Below are 15,875 nucleotides of genomic sequence, written 5' to 3' on the forward strand. Positions count from 1 at the left end.
ATGTCTGGTTCTGATGCTTCCTTTGTCTCCTCAAACTGGTTTTTTTTTTTTTTTTTGCCTTTTAGTATATCTTGTAATTTTGCCTTGATAGCCAGACATCATGTACTGAGTAAAAGGAACTGCTGTAAACAGACTCTTGTAATGTGTTGGTAAAGTCAGAGCAGGGGGGTATTCTACAGTCTTATGGCTAAGTCTCAGTCTTTTAGAGAGCCTGTACCTCTGGACTGTGAACTTCATGAGTACTTCTTAGTTGTCCCCCACCCGCTTAGGTGAGACAGAATGACTAGTGGGTTAGAGCTGAGAATTTTCAGAAGACTAGAGCTACCTAGAACCGGGTTTTTCTCTTTCTGATTTCACAGCATGAACAAAGACACACTTGTACTTTCCAAAAAAAGTCTTATTCAGGTATAATTCACATATTATAAAATTTGCTAATTTAAAATATATGATTCACTCTTTTTTAGTATATACAACTGTCACCACATGCAAGTTTAGAACGTTTTTATAACCCCAGAAAGAAACCCATACCCACTACCCATATCCCACCCTCAAACGGCATCAGGCAAACCCAAATTTGCTTTCCATTTCCGTAAATTTGCCTATTCTGGACATTTTATATAAATGAACGACAGACGTGCATCGCCATACCTGGCTAACTTTTTGTATTTTTTGGTGGAGATGGAGTTTCACCATGTTGGCCAGGCTGGTCTCGAACTCCTGAACTCAAGAGATCCACCTGTCTCGACCTCCCAAAGTGCTGGGATTACAGATATGAACCATCACACCCAGCCTAACAACCACTTTTACAGCTAAAAAAGAAATACTGTACATGATGACGAAGCACAAAGTTGATGGGAGATCATAAATTCAGCAAAAGGTGAATTCAGAAGGGTTTGTTTTCCCTTTCACATAGACTCAATTTGGACAGAATTGTCAGAGGTTGTAGGATTTGTGTTTAATACCACTAATTCTGCTTTCTTACTTTGGGGTTGCCCCTTACTTCGGGGATGCTGTTGCAGTCTGGGTAGAGCCTCTCTTAGGGTAGGATGAGACCTCAGCACATTTTCCACAAGGTCCTGAAGTGGACTGGTATATATTCATCAGCTGCATTTTCAGTGGCTGGATTTGACGGTTATAAATTTTACTTACTGAGATAAAATTCCATGTGGACACTTGCAAGCCACCTATAAACAACTTTGGTGGCTTAAGATCTGGTAAAATGTATTTTGACAGCCTCTGTAAATAACAGAATGTTGCATTCCAGTTTCTGTCCAACAATTTCTAAGTCAAACACAGCACCTATGGGGTACAGAGGACTCTCGGTTCTCTTTTCCTTCTGTAGGTTGAAACTGTGCTTTATAAGTAGATATCCTAACCATTATGGCTTGTTAAAATTTGTAATCATTCAATATCTTAAAGAGTATTGTAGATAAAATACAATCTCAATCTTCCTATATCTAAGTAAATATGAATATGCTTTTGTTAGACATGGAAATTTTCTATTTTTCCATTCCCCTGGTTCTAAAAAGATTCATATTAATTAATTCATCATGCTCTGTAGTTTCTGCAGCAGCATCTTCCTGGTACCAGATAATGAGTCGAAACTTGCAGGTCCAGTCAGTTGACCAGTTGCTCTCCCATCAACTCGTTTTCCTTGCACCAAGCTGACTTTGTTAACCAATTGGTTAGTATGCTCTAGACAAACCTGCCTGAAGGTCACCTGGGGAAGTGATGAGAAATCCAGGAGAGGATCCACTGTGGATCTGGTAGCTGAAGATCTGGTAAAATGATGCCATGGGCAAGGCAGCCATGGGCTCCCACAGCAAGTGGAGCATGTACTCATCCCAGCCTGTAGAAGCTGTGTAGACTGCAGGGCCATATTAACAACACTTGCAGAAGAGGTTCCTGGAGACTCCATTCCAAAGCCAGGATACTTTAACTTCTTGAAGTTTTATGGCATGTGTTCAGAAATTTACTGAAGGATGCTTTTCCTTACTTAGCAAATCTCATGGCTCCTTTTAGAAAGCATGGGAACAACCAAGGTCCCAGAATATGATGTTTGAGTGCAACCAAATTCTCTCACTGCCCCTGGAGCCTAAAGCATCTGGGCCACATGGGAATGTGCATTCTTAAGCTAGTGCTGAGAAGGAAGATTGATGATGAGAGTTTGCCCCCACATAGACAACAGCCAGTCTTGAATTGTGCCACTAAACAGCCTCTAGGAGAGGGCGCCGAGAACCAGCTGTAACTGGGTTAGAATGCAGATGTCTGGGGAAGACAATCAAATTGATGTTCATAAGTGTTTTTCGAAGCCCTCCCTACTTGAAGAGAAAAAGTTCACTTTTTTCAGCTTGTCAAGGGAAACACTGTTTACTCGTATGAGGGACTCATTTTATGTGCCCCAAGCTTGAAGTTGATGGGAAGGAGCGCAGCGTTTTATGAAAGCATCTGACCAAGGTGACTTGAGCTCATGACACAGTCGTTCTTTACTTTCACCCCTACTTGAGTATAGGAATCCGTAGTGAGCTTATATTTCAAATTGATATTTGGATAAAACAATTCTTGTCATTTAACAACAGCCTGGCTGGGTGCACCTGTAGTCTCAGCTACTCAGGAGTCTGAGGCAGGGGGATCACTTGAGTCCAGGAGTTCGAGGATGTAGTGAGCTCTGATGGGGCCACTGCACTCCAGCCTGGGCAACAGAGCGAGACCTCATCCCTAAAAAGTAAAGAATTTTTTAAAAGCCTAAATGTTTATTATATGAAAAATTCTTCCATACATTGTTGTGTAAAAATTGTTTAATTTAATATACCTTTGCTGACCTAATATCAATCTAGTTACTCATCTTGACCCAGTCTCTTTCATGAATTTTAGCAGGAAAAGAAAATCATCCAACCTCAAAACTATAGGGATCCGTAATGCAATAACAAAAGGGCATACATCCTTCTTCCTTTTATTTAGCAGAAGTGGATGCCGCCTTGAGATAGTCAACAGAGGGAACTTTTCAGTGAAAGATGTGGGTGATTCTTTTCCAAATTTTTTCACAAAATATTAAATTCTAGACTTGTGGTTCCTAGAGAAAGTAAGGGATAGACTGAAAATCTAAAATGAAGAAAGCCAATGTTGACCTTATAAAAGCCTAGCTTGAAAACTGAAATACTCTGCTGTCCTCTCTTAGACTATGTGCAAATGGGCAAATTGGTTTGCATGAGGCCAAGGGTGGAGTGGTACAAATTTAGGAACAACGTCTAAAGCAGATGAATGTATGTGCCAAGGGAGTGGTGACAGGTGGAACCTTTTCTTGCTTAGGGTTTTCTATCTAGTCTGTATAAATTCTTGGAATGATTCATTACATTCAAAAGCATGTACACATTGTGGCTTCTGTGAAACTACCAAGCTAGTATCAGTACTAAGAAGTAAGAAATTTTAAACTACTATTAGAAAAAGTGTTCATGGATGAATTTCCAATTCTAATATTTAAGAATATAACATAGGGAATTTCACTGTCTCCCCACAGTACATTCCTGGAAGGAGCAAAGGTGACAATTGTGGATGGGTTTTGGCCCTGGAGAGACACCCCTGCACTGAGAATGCTTTCTGGGTGCTCTTCCTCCTTTCCTGATTAATACAGCTGTCAAGCCTCACACCTAAACACTGCACAAGTAGCCACTTTTGGTCACTGCTGCTGCAACAGCAGCACAGATTTGTAGTATCTGCACATACAAGCATGCACACACATACATACATGCACTTTTAATGTAGTTTCTAGCATGTGATTATGTAATGTTTGTCAAAAATATTTAGTATAGAGTAACTACCAACCCGTTCACTGAACTGACTATAATTTCTTAAATAATTTTTCAAATTAAATCTGCCCCAATTTTCTCACCCTAGATTCTTATATACTGCAATTTCAAAACCACAAATATTTGAATTTAAGTTGCTTTCTTTTTTAAAAAAAATTGATGTCTTACTCCAGCACCAAGTGAGCTTCTTGTTTTAATTATTGCTGGTGGGTAAGCCATTGGGACCAGTGAACTGGCAGCTGGGGATCCTGCCGGCTGTTTCAGGCCAAACGTTATTATGGTTCATTTAGCTCTGAGGAGGTGTGGTTTGAAGATAGTCAGCGTGTGGTTTCTTCGGCCTCCTACTCTAAGAGAAAAGAATAGCAGCAGTTTTTAGTGTGTACTCTTATCTTTCCCCAGTAAATGCTATATTTTTCTCAACAAAAAAAGAAATTAGTCTACAGGATGCTTTTCATCTCCCTTCACGTCCACCTTAGCTGCCTCCTTACCCTAGACCACGGCTTTCGCTCCTGCTGCCAGCTCGCCCTGTTCTCCGGCCCCAACCACAGGCCCTGCTACCATCTCCAGTCGGCCCCCTGAATCTCCTTCCTCACCCCACCTTCCTCCACACTATCTGTAACTCTGGTGAGGTATAAAGAACTTTTTTCAAATGTGTTATAATACTTTCATTTTAAATGAAGTTAATATTTAATTTTTAATAGGCATTTTATACTGTACAATTTCATTCATATGAAGTACTTAGAGTAGTCAAATTCATAGAGACAGAAAATGAAATGCTGGTTGCCTGGAGCTGTGGGGAAGCAGAATGGGGAGTTGGTGTTTAATGAATATAGTATTTCCGTTTTGCAAGATGAAAACATTTTGTGGGTGGATGGTGATGATAGTTTCACAACAGCATGACTGTACTTAGTGCCACTGAATGGCACACTTAAAATGGTTAAAATAGCAAATTTTACATTATATATATTTTACCACAGCTGTTTTAAAAACCTGTGTTTTTGAAATACAAATAGGGTACCTATGATCTTACAGATGACAGATATGTCATCTGGTCACCTCTAACTTGTTCTGAATTCAGTTCCCATCCCATCCCCAGAGGAATGCCTTAACTTCTTTTACCAAGTATGAAGAGGTGGCCTTATTTAACTCAGGTTGTTCCCTAGTGTTTTCAGAATTCTTCCTTTTCTTAAACTGCTGGGACAGAGGTGAAGGTGGAGGGGTGGGAACAGCTTTACCAATAGGTGGGACTAAGTCAGGTTGAAGAGGGAACTGAACCGAGGGCTAGGAAGTCAAAGTCAGGCCAGGAGAGAAACCATCAAGCTCCCTTGACTCTTTCATTCCACCGACTTTTTTTTTAACCTTAAAGTTTTATTTGATAATTTTAACTTCATTTCTTTTTCTTCAACTTCTATTTTAGGTTCAGGGATACATGCACATATTTGTTACATAGGTAAACCCGTTTCACAGGGGTTTGTTGTACAAATGGTTTCATCACCTGGGTACTGCACCTAGTACCTAATACCCAATAGTTATTTTTTCTGTCCCTCTCCCTCCTCTCACCCTCCACACCCCAGTAGGCCCCAATGTGTGTTGTTGCCCTCTATGTGTCCACATGTTCTCATCATTCAGCTCTCACTTATAAGTGAGAACATGCAGTGTTTGGTTTTCTATTCCTGCATTAGTTTGCTATTTGATTCCCTTTACCACTAATATTGGTCTAAGCTTAATCTAAAATGAGGGTGGTGTTTAATTCTCTAAGTGTGAAAAATAAGTAAGTGCCTGTTACTTGAACATTTCTTTATGTAAGTTTGTGATTATCCTTATTTGACTATATCATTAAAGATTATGGGTCTACCGTTCTTCTGGTCTAAGGCCCCAGTCCCAGTGAAATTATGTCTTTGAAAATAAGATAAGCAACACATGAAAGTTCAAAAGAACATAAATTGTCTTAGGTAAAAGAGCATTCTTTGAAAGTTGAAATCTATATTACCCTCAGCTCTTTATAGCTCTTCAAATTGTTGCCCATTTCTTTGGGGACTGAGGTCTAATCAGACAGCTGATACTGTGCCTTATTTCCTTCTATTTTTATGATCACATTCTGAATACAGCAATTTATATCTAGAGCTTAAAGGAAAACAACTGCCAGTTCCCTGATTTCCTTCCATCTCTCTATGTGTATGCCGGTACTCGAGAGGAGGTTACAACATTTTATAAAAGGTCTTGGCATATGCCTCAGCTCTGGCTGCCATAGCAGATTCCCATAGACTGGGAGACTTAAAGAACAGACTTTTCTCACAGTTCTAGGCTGGAGAGTGTGAGATCAGGGGCTAGCATGGCTGAGCTCTGGTGAGGGCCCTCTTCCGGCTTTCCTCACATGGGGTGGTGGGGAGGGGCTCCAGTCCCTTCCTCTTCCTGAAAGGACATGAATCCCATCGGGGGCACCAGCCTCATGACCTCATCTAAACCTAATCACCTTCCTACATCCCCACCTCCATCGTGGGAATTGGGGCTTTGACATATGAATTTTGAGGGGACACAAACAGTCCATAGTGGGATGTTATAGTCCTTTTTTGATGGGTGCTTATTGGAAGAAATGCCCTCTGAAAAGCTTAACAAACAAGGCACAGAGGGATCAGTTTCAAAGAGAGCAGCAGTAGGGAAGGGGACTGCAATGCAGACAATGCAATGCCAGGAGCTATTCTGTAGTATTACAGACCTATGAGAGGGGCTGTAGCATAGCAGGTAAGAGCTCAGGTTCTAGAGACCTGGCTTGAAACTCCACTTCACCATTTATTAACCATGTGACCTTGGACCTCTCTATAGATCATCTTATGCATCCATAAAATGAAGATAAGGATAGTACTTACCTCATAGGGTTGTTAAGAGAGTTAGATGAGATATAAGCACAATAGCTGGTACATATTAAGAGATAGTACAAAAACAAAGACTTCAACAGATGCTGGAGAGGATGTGGAGGAAAAGGAACACTTTTACACTGTTGCTGAGAGTGTAAATTAGTTCAACCATTATGAAGACAGTGTGGCAATTCCTCAAGGAAGTAGAAATAGAAATTCTATTTGACCCAGCAATACCATTACTGGGTATATACCCAAAGAATTACAAATAATTCTATTATAAAGACACATGCACACATACGTTGTTGTGGCGCTGTTTACAATAGCAAAGACCTGGACCCGACCTAAGTGCCCATCAGTGATAGACTGGACAAAGAAAATGTGGCACATCTACACCATGGAATACTATGCAGCCATAAAAAAATGAGTTCGTGTCCTTTGTAGAGACATGGATGAATCTAGAAACCATCATTCTCAGCAAACTGACACAAAAACAGAAAACCAAACACCACATGTTTTCACTCATAGGTGGATGATGAAAAATGAGAACACTTGAGCACACGGAAGGGAACAACACTCACTGGGGTGGGTGGAGGGGAGGGAAGGGGAGGGACAGTAGGGGACGGGGACGTTGGGGAGGGATAACACCAGGAGAAATGCCTGATGTAGGTGACAGGGTGGGGATGGAGACAGCAAACCACCATGTCATGTATGTACCTATGCAACAATCCTGCAGGATGCAGAATGTGCACATGTACCCCAGATCCTAAAGTACAATTAAAAAAATTGCCGAATTAAGATTGCATCCAGAAATGGGGTAATCATTTGCTGAAGAAGAAATGAAGCAGAAAAGAGAAAATGTTCTTTGGTTTTCTTTTTCTGTATAAAAACCACCCTGAAAGTAGTAGCTTAACATATTATAACAAGGGTCATTTATTTTGTTCATGGATCTATAACTTGGGGATGGCCTGATGGGGAATGCTCCTCTCTGCTCTATGCACAGTTAGCTAGGGCTGCTCAACTGGGAGCTGAAAGACCCATTTCCAAGATGCGCCACTCACATACTGGCTATTGTACAGAAGCTCAGATGGCCTGGGGCTGGGAGTCTGGTTCCGTCCTTGTAGGTCTCTCCACATGCTGCTTGGGCTTCCTTACAACATGGTGAGAAGGCTCTAGAGTGAGCATCCCAAGAGAAATGGAAGATAACAGTTGCTTAGGCCTTGGCCTTAAGAAACAAGTACAGCATCATTTCCACTGTATTCTATTAAGTAGTCCTAGAGCCCAGAATCAAGAAAGGACACATAGACCCTATCTCTAAATGGAAAAAGTGTCAAAGAGTTTGTAAACTTATTTGAAACCTGCCACAACATGTAACCCCAAAGCTTGCCCAGGCTCTGGATTATTTCGTGAGTCTTCTGTACCTTCAGAGGGGAAAGAATGGCACACAGATATATCATTGTTGTCCACATCCTTTGATCTGGGAATGATTCTCATATCAATGAGCAGTTGACAATGGAAAAGTCCTACTAAATGATTTAACCCTAAAATGAGATCATTGAGCCTATTAACTCCAGGCTTCACTTGGTATTGATACCACCACATGTTGTCTATGTTATAGTTTACCTCATCCATACATCTCTATGGAAAGGCTTTCTTTTATCTTGATATTTCCCTCAAATTTCATAAAAGTATAATATCTAATGATTAATTTATTGTGCCTTCTGAATCTAGTCATCATGAAAAAGTTATCATTTGTCATGCTTGTTGTCAGTTAACCTTCTTTTTCCAGAAAAGAAGCCAAATCCTATTATAGTAAAGTGGCCTGTTCACTCTCCTCTCTAGATATCTGAATTTTTGACTTAAGAGAGTCAAAAATTTTGATTTTGTGTTATCTAAAGTAAGTTCAAGGTCATTTGTTCTAAAAAAAAGTACAAGAAATAAATTTAAATTTCTATTAAGTCATTTTATATACTTAGTTTCTATAAGGCAAACTTGTGCTCTCTTCTAATAAACATACAATTTCCACATGATTGTAATATAAAAGTCTACTATTTAAAAGGTTTGAGTTCAATTTTATTCAAATAGGAAATCATTATTTTAAAATCCTTAATATGTTTTTATGTGTAGCCTTAGCATAATTGATAAAATGTTTAAATAACAAGGTAACAGGGATAACAGTTGTGGTTACTTCCAGAAGCACTAACATCTGCTTGCCTTAATATTTTAATTGTCTGATTCCTATAAGTTACAGAAGAACTCTAATTCAGTATCCTATTTGCTTCTGAGAAATAACAGGCATGAGATATAGAATTTAGTTTAAAATGTTAAATTCCACCCAGATTCTAATAGGATTCTGTCTCTTTAAATATGAAAAACTTCTAAATAAACTTCATATTAGATAAAATTCCTTTTAACTCAAATTCATCTGGACTGTCTTTGATTTATGGTTATGGGGACCATACAAACTAATTTGACATCCATAATATGCATAGCATTAGTGAAAGCAAAAGTTCAGCAATTCCACTGAAAACTGTACTACTTGCACTGCTATATCTGCTTCTGAATTATGGTACTTGGAATTTTGTGCCCTTAAGGGAGTGTTTATTTTTCCAGACTGGTTAATGCATCAGGAACTTGGCTTCAAATAATTATTAAACAAACACCCTGACACCTTTTCTATGGGACTTATCAGAGCTGTGAAATTAATTGAAAATTGAGTATAGATAACAAATGGGAAATGCCCCAGGAGTTTTTGTTTGTTTCAATTCAGGAAAATGCAAACATGCAGCTTTTAGCAGAGGAGCCCTGAGTGTCAGACTTTGCCTTGCTGGGACAGCTTTGAGTATACCCTGGGTTACTGACCTAGGGCAACACAGCCTGTGTGGCTGTGTGAGTCACTGGCCTCATCTTCAAAGACCATATTTGGACAGTTTAACACTTCACATTGCACATTACCCAAGGCCTACCTAGGTTCTGAGGGGCATAAATACCTCACATGCATGTGTAATTGTAATGTTAGTTTTATCTACCCAGCGCTGGTAGAGTAGCTGACACTCTGTGGGGCCTAAGCATCTATTAGGATGAATTGCGTTACCTTCATATATTCTGTTTTTCAGAATTAGGAAACATCTCAGAGAGTGAAGATTGACTGCATACCTCTAACAGAGCCTGATTTAAGACAGGATTTGTGAGTTTGGTAGAAAATCCTATGAAGTATTCATTTTACCGTTGACCGAAGACCATACTCTGTATGGTGACTCTTATTCAGAATTTATAGCAGAAACCTAGGGCCCCTGAACATGGGTATATTAAGTCTATATAGGTATACAGGCCTATACCCTATTGGGGATCTCATGTGCTCACAGTGCAGCTACACTCCTCTCAAAGAGATGTCATGGCTAAGGAACAATGTTTGAAAAACAAATAACCAGTGCACATTAATTAGAAACAGGGTACTGCCTGATATTAGGAGCTCTGCATTCAGAGTGTAGAGCTCTGGTCAAGATGAAGCAGCATGTTCACACTTCAGTGAATCTTTTTTGTGTGAAATACCAATTAGTGACAAACAAAATATAAAAAGAGACCTCCAAAAAGACAACCTCAGGCTCAGAAACAAGATGAACAACTCCAAAGAGCAGGAACGGCATAGAAATGCTGAGTGGGATGTAGGGTGCAGCCACAGGCTTGCAAGCTCCAGGTTTTGAAGCAGTCAGGCAGCGTTGGAGACCCCTCCATGGGGTAAAGGAGACCGCAAATGTCTCACTGATTCAGGGGATCTGCACCTGACCTAAAGAAGAGGTGAGCTGCCCCACCTTTGCACCACCCATGAAAAGAAGCTGGAAACCCTCTGCTGGCCTGTTGCCTGGGCCTGGGGTTTTGTCCCTGATTGTGGACAGAGGAAAGTGTAGAGGGCAGTATTAATCAGCTTGTGGTGCAGAGGTAAGCCATGTTACCTGCTGGCCCAGTGACTGAGTTCATTGTAGCACTAAAATAGCTAGCTGGCAGGAGCCCCAATATGCAATTATAAAATTCAATATAGATTAAATCCTTTTATTCAAAATGAGCCTGCAAATCCAAATTCCAAAATACATGAATAAATCTTGTGCCAAGAAAGACAGCCAAAACTCAACAATCAGAATATAATTGAATGAAATGAATTTTTAGAAACAGCTTAATAAAACTTTAAAATAGATGCACTTAGGATTCTCCATGAGATGATTGAGGGAAACTTCCATTTTAAAATATCAAGAAATTATGAAACAAAAATAGGTGGAAATCTTTAAAAAGATCAAATAAAAAGAACCGATTAGAAATCTTAGAAATTCAAAATATAGACACCAAAAACTTAAATCTCAATAGACTGAATAAACTCTACACTGAACATAAGAAAAGACTGATAGATTGGAAGATAATAATAATACAGGAATTCACCCAGCATAGAGTATATAGAGGTTACATTTTACATGAAGGGAAATTAGGCAGTATGGAAGCTAGACTGAGAAGCTCCAAGATAAATGTGTCTCATAAATTAGAGTTCTGTCAAGACAGAGTGGAGGGAATGGTACAGAAAAATACCAAGTTTTTCAGAATTAAGATAATTATGAAGATTTGATAAGTCCATTCAAATATTAATATCTAGCAGGATAAAGATAAATTTCTACCTAAACACATAAGAGTCAAGCTGCAGAGTGTCAAGAATAAAGAGAAACCTTGCCTGTAATCCCAGCACTCTGGGAGGCCAACAACTCAGAATCACTTGAACCCAGGAGTTTGAGAGCAGCCTGGGCAATAAAGTGAGATCCCATCTTTATAGTGAATAAATAAATAAGAAAAAAAAAGGGAAACCTTAAAAAGCTGCCAGAGAGAAAAAAGTGATAATCTACAAAAAAAATGACAACAGTTCTTCATCAGCAGCAAACAATTAAGGAAAGATGTGGAGTAAATATTTTCAAAATGCCAAAGGAAAATAAACAGTCAACCTAAAATTTTTCCCAAGGAAGAAAATAAAAAATAAGTTTATATACATAAGAATTTCCCACACACAATCCTTACTAAAAAAAAAAATTTTAAAGCAGCAAGAAGAAAAACATATTCAGAACGTAGCCACGGGAATTGAAGGAGAATGGCAAACACCAAAATTAATTATATAGGTTGGTAAATTTAATGAATGAGTAAACATTTTTAAAAATCAGTGTTTTTTGTTGTTTAAGCTAAAACTGCAACTCAGCATATACAATATGGAGGGATAAGAAAGAGTTTTTGATAGGCAGGTAGGGCTGACCACACTGTATTTGGAAGGATAGAGATACTAGATACATTTAGACTTTGTTGGGAATTTTCAATAAGTAAGACATATCATTTTGGGTTTTTTGGGGGTTTTTTTGTTTGTTTGTTTTGAGACAAGGCTGTGCTCTGGAGTGCAGGCTGGAGTGCAGTGGTGCAATTTCGGCTCACTGGAACCTCCACATCCTGGGCTCCAGCCATCCACCCATCTCAGCCTCCCGAGCAGCTGGGACTACAGGCGCATGCAACTGTGCCCAGCTAATTTTTGTATTTTTTGTAGAGATGGGATTTTGCTACATTGGCCAGGCTGGTCTTGAACTCCTGAGCTCAAGGGGTCCACCAGCCTCAGCCCCCCAAAGTGCTGGGATTACAGGCATGAGTCACAGCACCCAGCTGTCAATAACACGTATCTTTCAAAAATTTACAGTAATAATTTAAATTATAGAAATGCAATCTATAGCTGCCAAGTCATAGGAGGAAAAAAAGTAGAAACATAAAAGCAATCAGTCCAGGAAGAGGCAAAAGAACAAAAATGAACCAAAGATGTTTTTTAGAAAACACGATTTTTGTATTAGAAAACACAAAACAAGGTGGTAGAAATACGTTCAAATATATCTATGATTAATTATAACAAATGAAAACAGATTAAACTCACCTATTAAAAGGAAAACATTATCCCACCTGCTAAATATTTTTTGATCCAGCTATATGCTGCTTTCTGGAGACACATCTAAAATAATCTAGAAACATCATTCTCAGTAGTAAAAATTAACGTATTTCCAATAAAGCCAAAATAACAAAAGGATGCCCTCTTCACTTCCATTCAGCATTTTACTAGAAGTCATCAGTGCAATGATCAGAAAAATAGTTATAAGAGTTGAAAAAGTAAATAGGAAAGAGCCTCTTTTTTTTTTTTAGATTATATAACTTACACTGGGATTGTAGGTGCAAGCCACCATGCCTGGGCTAGGCTGTGTAATTTTCTACATAGAAAATCTAAGGAAATCCACAGATAAACTTTTACAACCCATAAAAGACTTTAGCAGGGTTTTAGATCAAGATCCAAAAGTAGCATTGCAATATGCTAGTAATAATGAATTATAAAAGAAAAACACTCCATTCATTATGACACAGAAGCTATTAGATACCTGGTGCTATGGTCCGAATGTTTGTTTCCCCCTCAAAATGTATGTGTTTAAATCTAACCCCCAAAGTGATATATTAGGAGATGGGGCCTTTGGGAGGTGATGGGGCCTTTGGGAGGTGATTAGGCCAGGAGGGCAAAGCCCTCATGAACAGTATTAGTGTCCTTATAAAAGGGCTCCGTGGCCCCTTCCATTATATGAAGACACAGGGAAAAGATGGTCATCTGTGAACCAGGAAGTGGGCCTGCACCAGAAACCGAATCTGACAGCACCTTGATCTTGGACTTTCCAACCTCCAGAACTGTGAGGAATAAATTTCTGTTGTTCAGAAGCCACCCAGTTTATCATATTCTATGATAACAACTCAAACATACCAAAACACTTAGGAAAATAGTTAACCAAAATGCATAAGCTCACTATGGAGACACTTATAAAACCTGATTGAGGACATAAAATTAAACCGTGGCCGGGTATAGTGGCTCACGCCTGTAATCCCAGCACTTTGGGAGGCCAAGGTGGGCAGATCACAGGAGATAGAGACCATCCTGGCTAACACAGTGAACCCCGTCTCTACTAAAAATACAAAAAAATTAGCCAGGCATGGTGGCATGCACCTGTAGTCCCAGCTACTCTGGAGGCTGAGGCAGGAGAATTGTTTGAACCTGGGAGGTGGAGGTTGCAGTGAGCCAAGATTGCACCACTGCACTCCAGCCTGGGCAACAGAGCGAGACTCCATCTAAAAAAAAAAATTAAACCTTAATAAATTAAAGATATGCTGTGTTCATGGTTTAGAACAGATTTCAATTTTCTCCAAAACAAAGATTGATAAAACTGACTACCTTAAAACTAAAATTTTATGTTCAACAAACACCATAAATAAATCAAAAAGTAAACTATGGCTTGGAAAAGATACTTGCAATGCATATAATTAACAAAATTAATATTAGAATTTACAAATGAGGCCAGGCATGGTGGCTCACACATATAATCCCAGCACTTTGGGAGGCCAAGGCAAGAGGATCACTTGAGCCCAGGAGTTCGCGACAAGCCTGGGCAACATAGTAGAACCTCATCTCTATAAAAAATTTAAAAATTAGCTAGGCATGGTGGTGCACACATGTGGTCCCAGCTACTCAGGAGACTGAGATGGGAGGATCACTTGAGCCCGGAACATCAAGGATGTAGTAAGCTATGATCATGCCACTGCACCACTCAAGACTGGGTGACAAAGTGAGACTCTGTCTCAAAAAAAAAAAAAAAAAAAAAGAATTTACAAACGAATAAAAGAACAAAACAATTGAATAGAGAAATGGGCAAAGGATATGCACAGGCAATTCACAGGAGAAAGAACCCAGATGAATACACAGTAATAGAAGCTGAATCTCAAAAAAATGAGAATGATAGTAAAATGAGATGCCATTTCGCCTCCATCGGGTTGACAGAAGTTAAAATGCCTGAGAATCCTAAATATTGGCAAGCAACAGAATCTCTCCTATTCTGCTAGTAGAAGCATAAATTGGTAAAGAGTTTTGAAAAATATTTTAGTCATATCAACTAAATTTAATAGTTTCACTTTGCTACTAACCAGAAATCCCATTTGGGGTTATACCTAAAGTAATTCTACTGCAGGTGGACATGGAGTCGTGCAGTAGGATCTTCACTGCAACATTGCAATAGTGAAAAAATGCAAACAGCCCAAATGCCCATCCACAGGAGAATGGGTGGACAAAGTGTGGTATAATTATATAATGGAATTGTCTTCACTAGTTAAAATGAATGAACAGGCCTTTACATATTTCCATGGACAAATCTCAAAAACATACTGTTGAGCAAAAATAGAACGTTTCAGAGCAATATTGTTAAAAACAAACAATATTCTACATATTTTATGCATGCCACATATTTTATGCATAAAAATGTAAGTAGTAATATTACTAGAATGCATGAGAGTGGTAGAACGCTGACTACAGGGTAGGGTCACTTATAAAATTTGATTGAGGTCATAAAATTAAACCTGAAAAAATTAGAGACATGCCATGTTCATGGTTAGGAAGAGATTTTAATTTTTTCCAGAATAAAGATGGATAAAACTACCTTAAAGCAAGGAAGAAGAGGGAGAGAATTGGGGAAGGAGCTACAGGGAGCGTCAACTCTTTTGTAATGTTTTATTTCTTTAAAAACATAATGCTGATATACCCAAAGCAAAAGAATTTGTTAGAGCTCTGAAGTAGATAAAGGGATCTTTATGTTATTATTCTTTACATTTTCCTTTATATTTGAAATATTTCACAGATTTTTTAAAGATAATGAATTTTAAATTCCATGGGAAGCATGGAGCACTCCAAGAAATGCCACCGCTGCCACAGCTCCTGTGGTGCTGTAAGCGATGAAGTTCGCCTTGTCTTGGGGTGACAGACCATTTCTGAGTACACAGACCTCCTCCACGTTCTCTAATAGTTGCTGGACTTTTGACCAAATGAAGAGTACCTAACCTCTTTCCATAAAACACAGCCCAAAGTGTGGCTTCTTCCACACTGTCCCGTGCAGGCTCTGTGAAAGCCCAGGTGTCTCCCAGGCTTTCTATAAGCCCATCTCTTTGGCCTTTTCTTGGTTTGGTGAGGCCAAGCTGTGTGGTACAGACTGCCTTTTCCCTATCATGGCAACTCTGGAAAATAAACCTAACAGTACTCGAGAGGTAGCAAGGACAGTGGTGTGAGGAGTATGGACACCCAGCACAATCGACTGCATTACATCCCGGGTCTGCCACTAACTACGTCACCTTATGT

The 15,875-nt window shown here is 39.2% G+C and overlaps 1 protein-coding gene across 4 annotated transcripts in view; it reads left to right on the top strand.

Annotated features, from left to right (window-relative positions):
- Positions 1 to 15,875, top strand: part of CFAP221 (cilia and flagella associated protein 221) — a 120,379-nt gene that overhangs the window by 26,390 nt on the left and 78,114 nt on the right. The window lies entirely within an intron of this gene.

The sequence above is a fragment of the Aotus nancymaae genome, unplaced genomic scaffold, assembly GCF_030222135.1.
Source record: "Aotus nancymaae isolate 86718 unplaced genomic scaffold, 86718_ANA_hifiasm-v0.15.2.pri h1tg000029l, whole genome shotgun sequence".
In the NCBI taxonomy this organism is placed as follows: Eukaryota; Metazoa; Chordata; class Mammalia; order Primates; family Aotidae; genus Aotus; species Aotus nancymaae.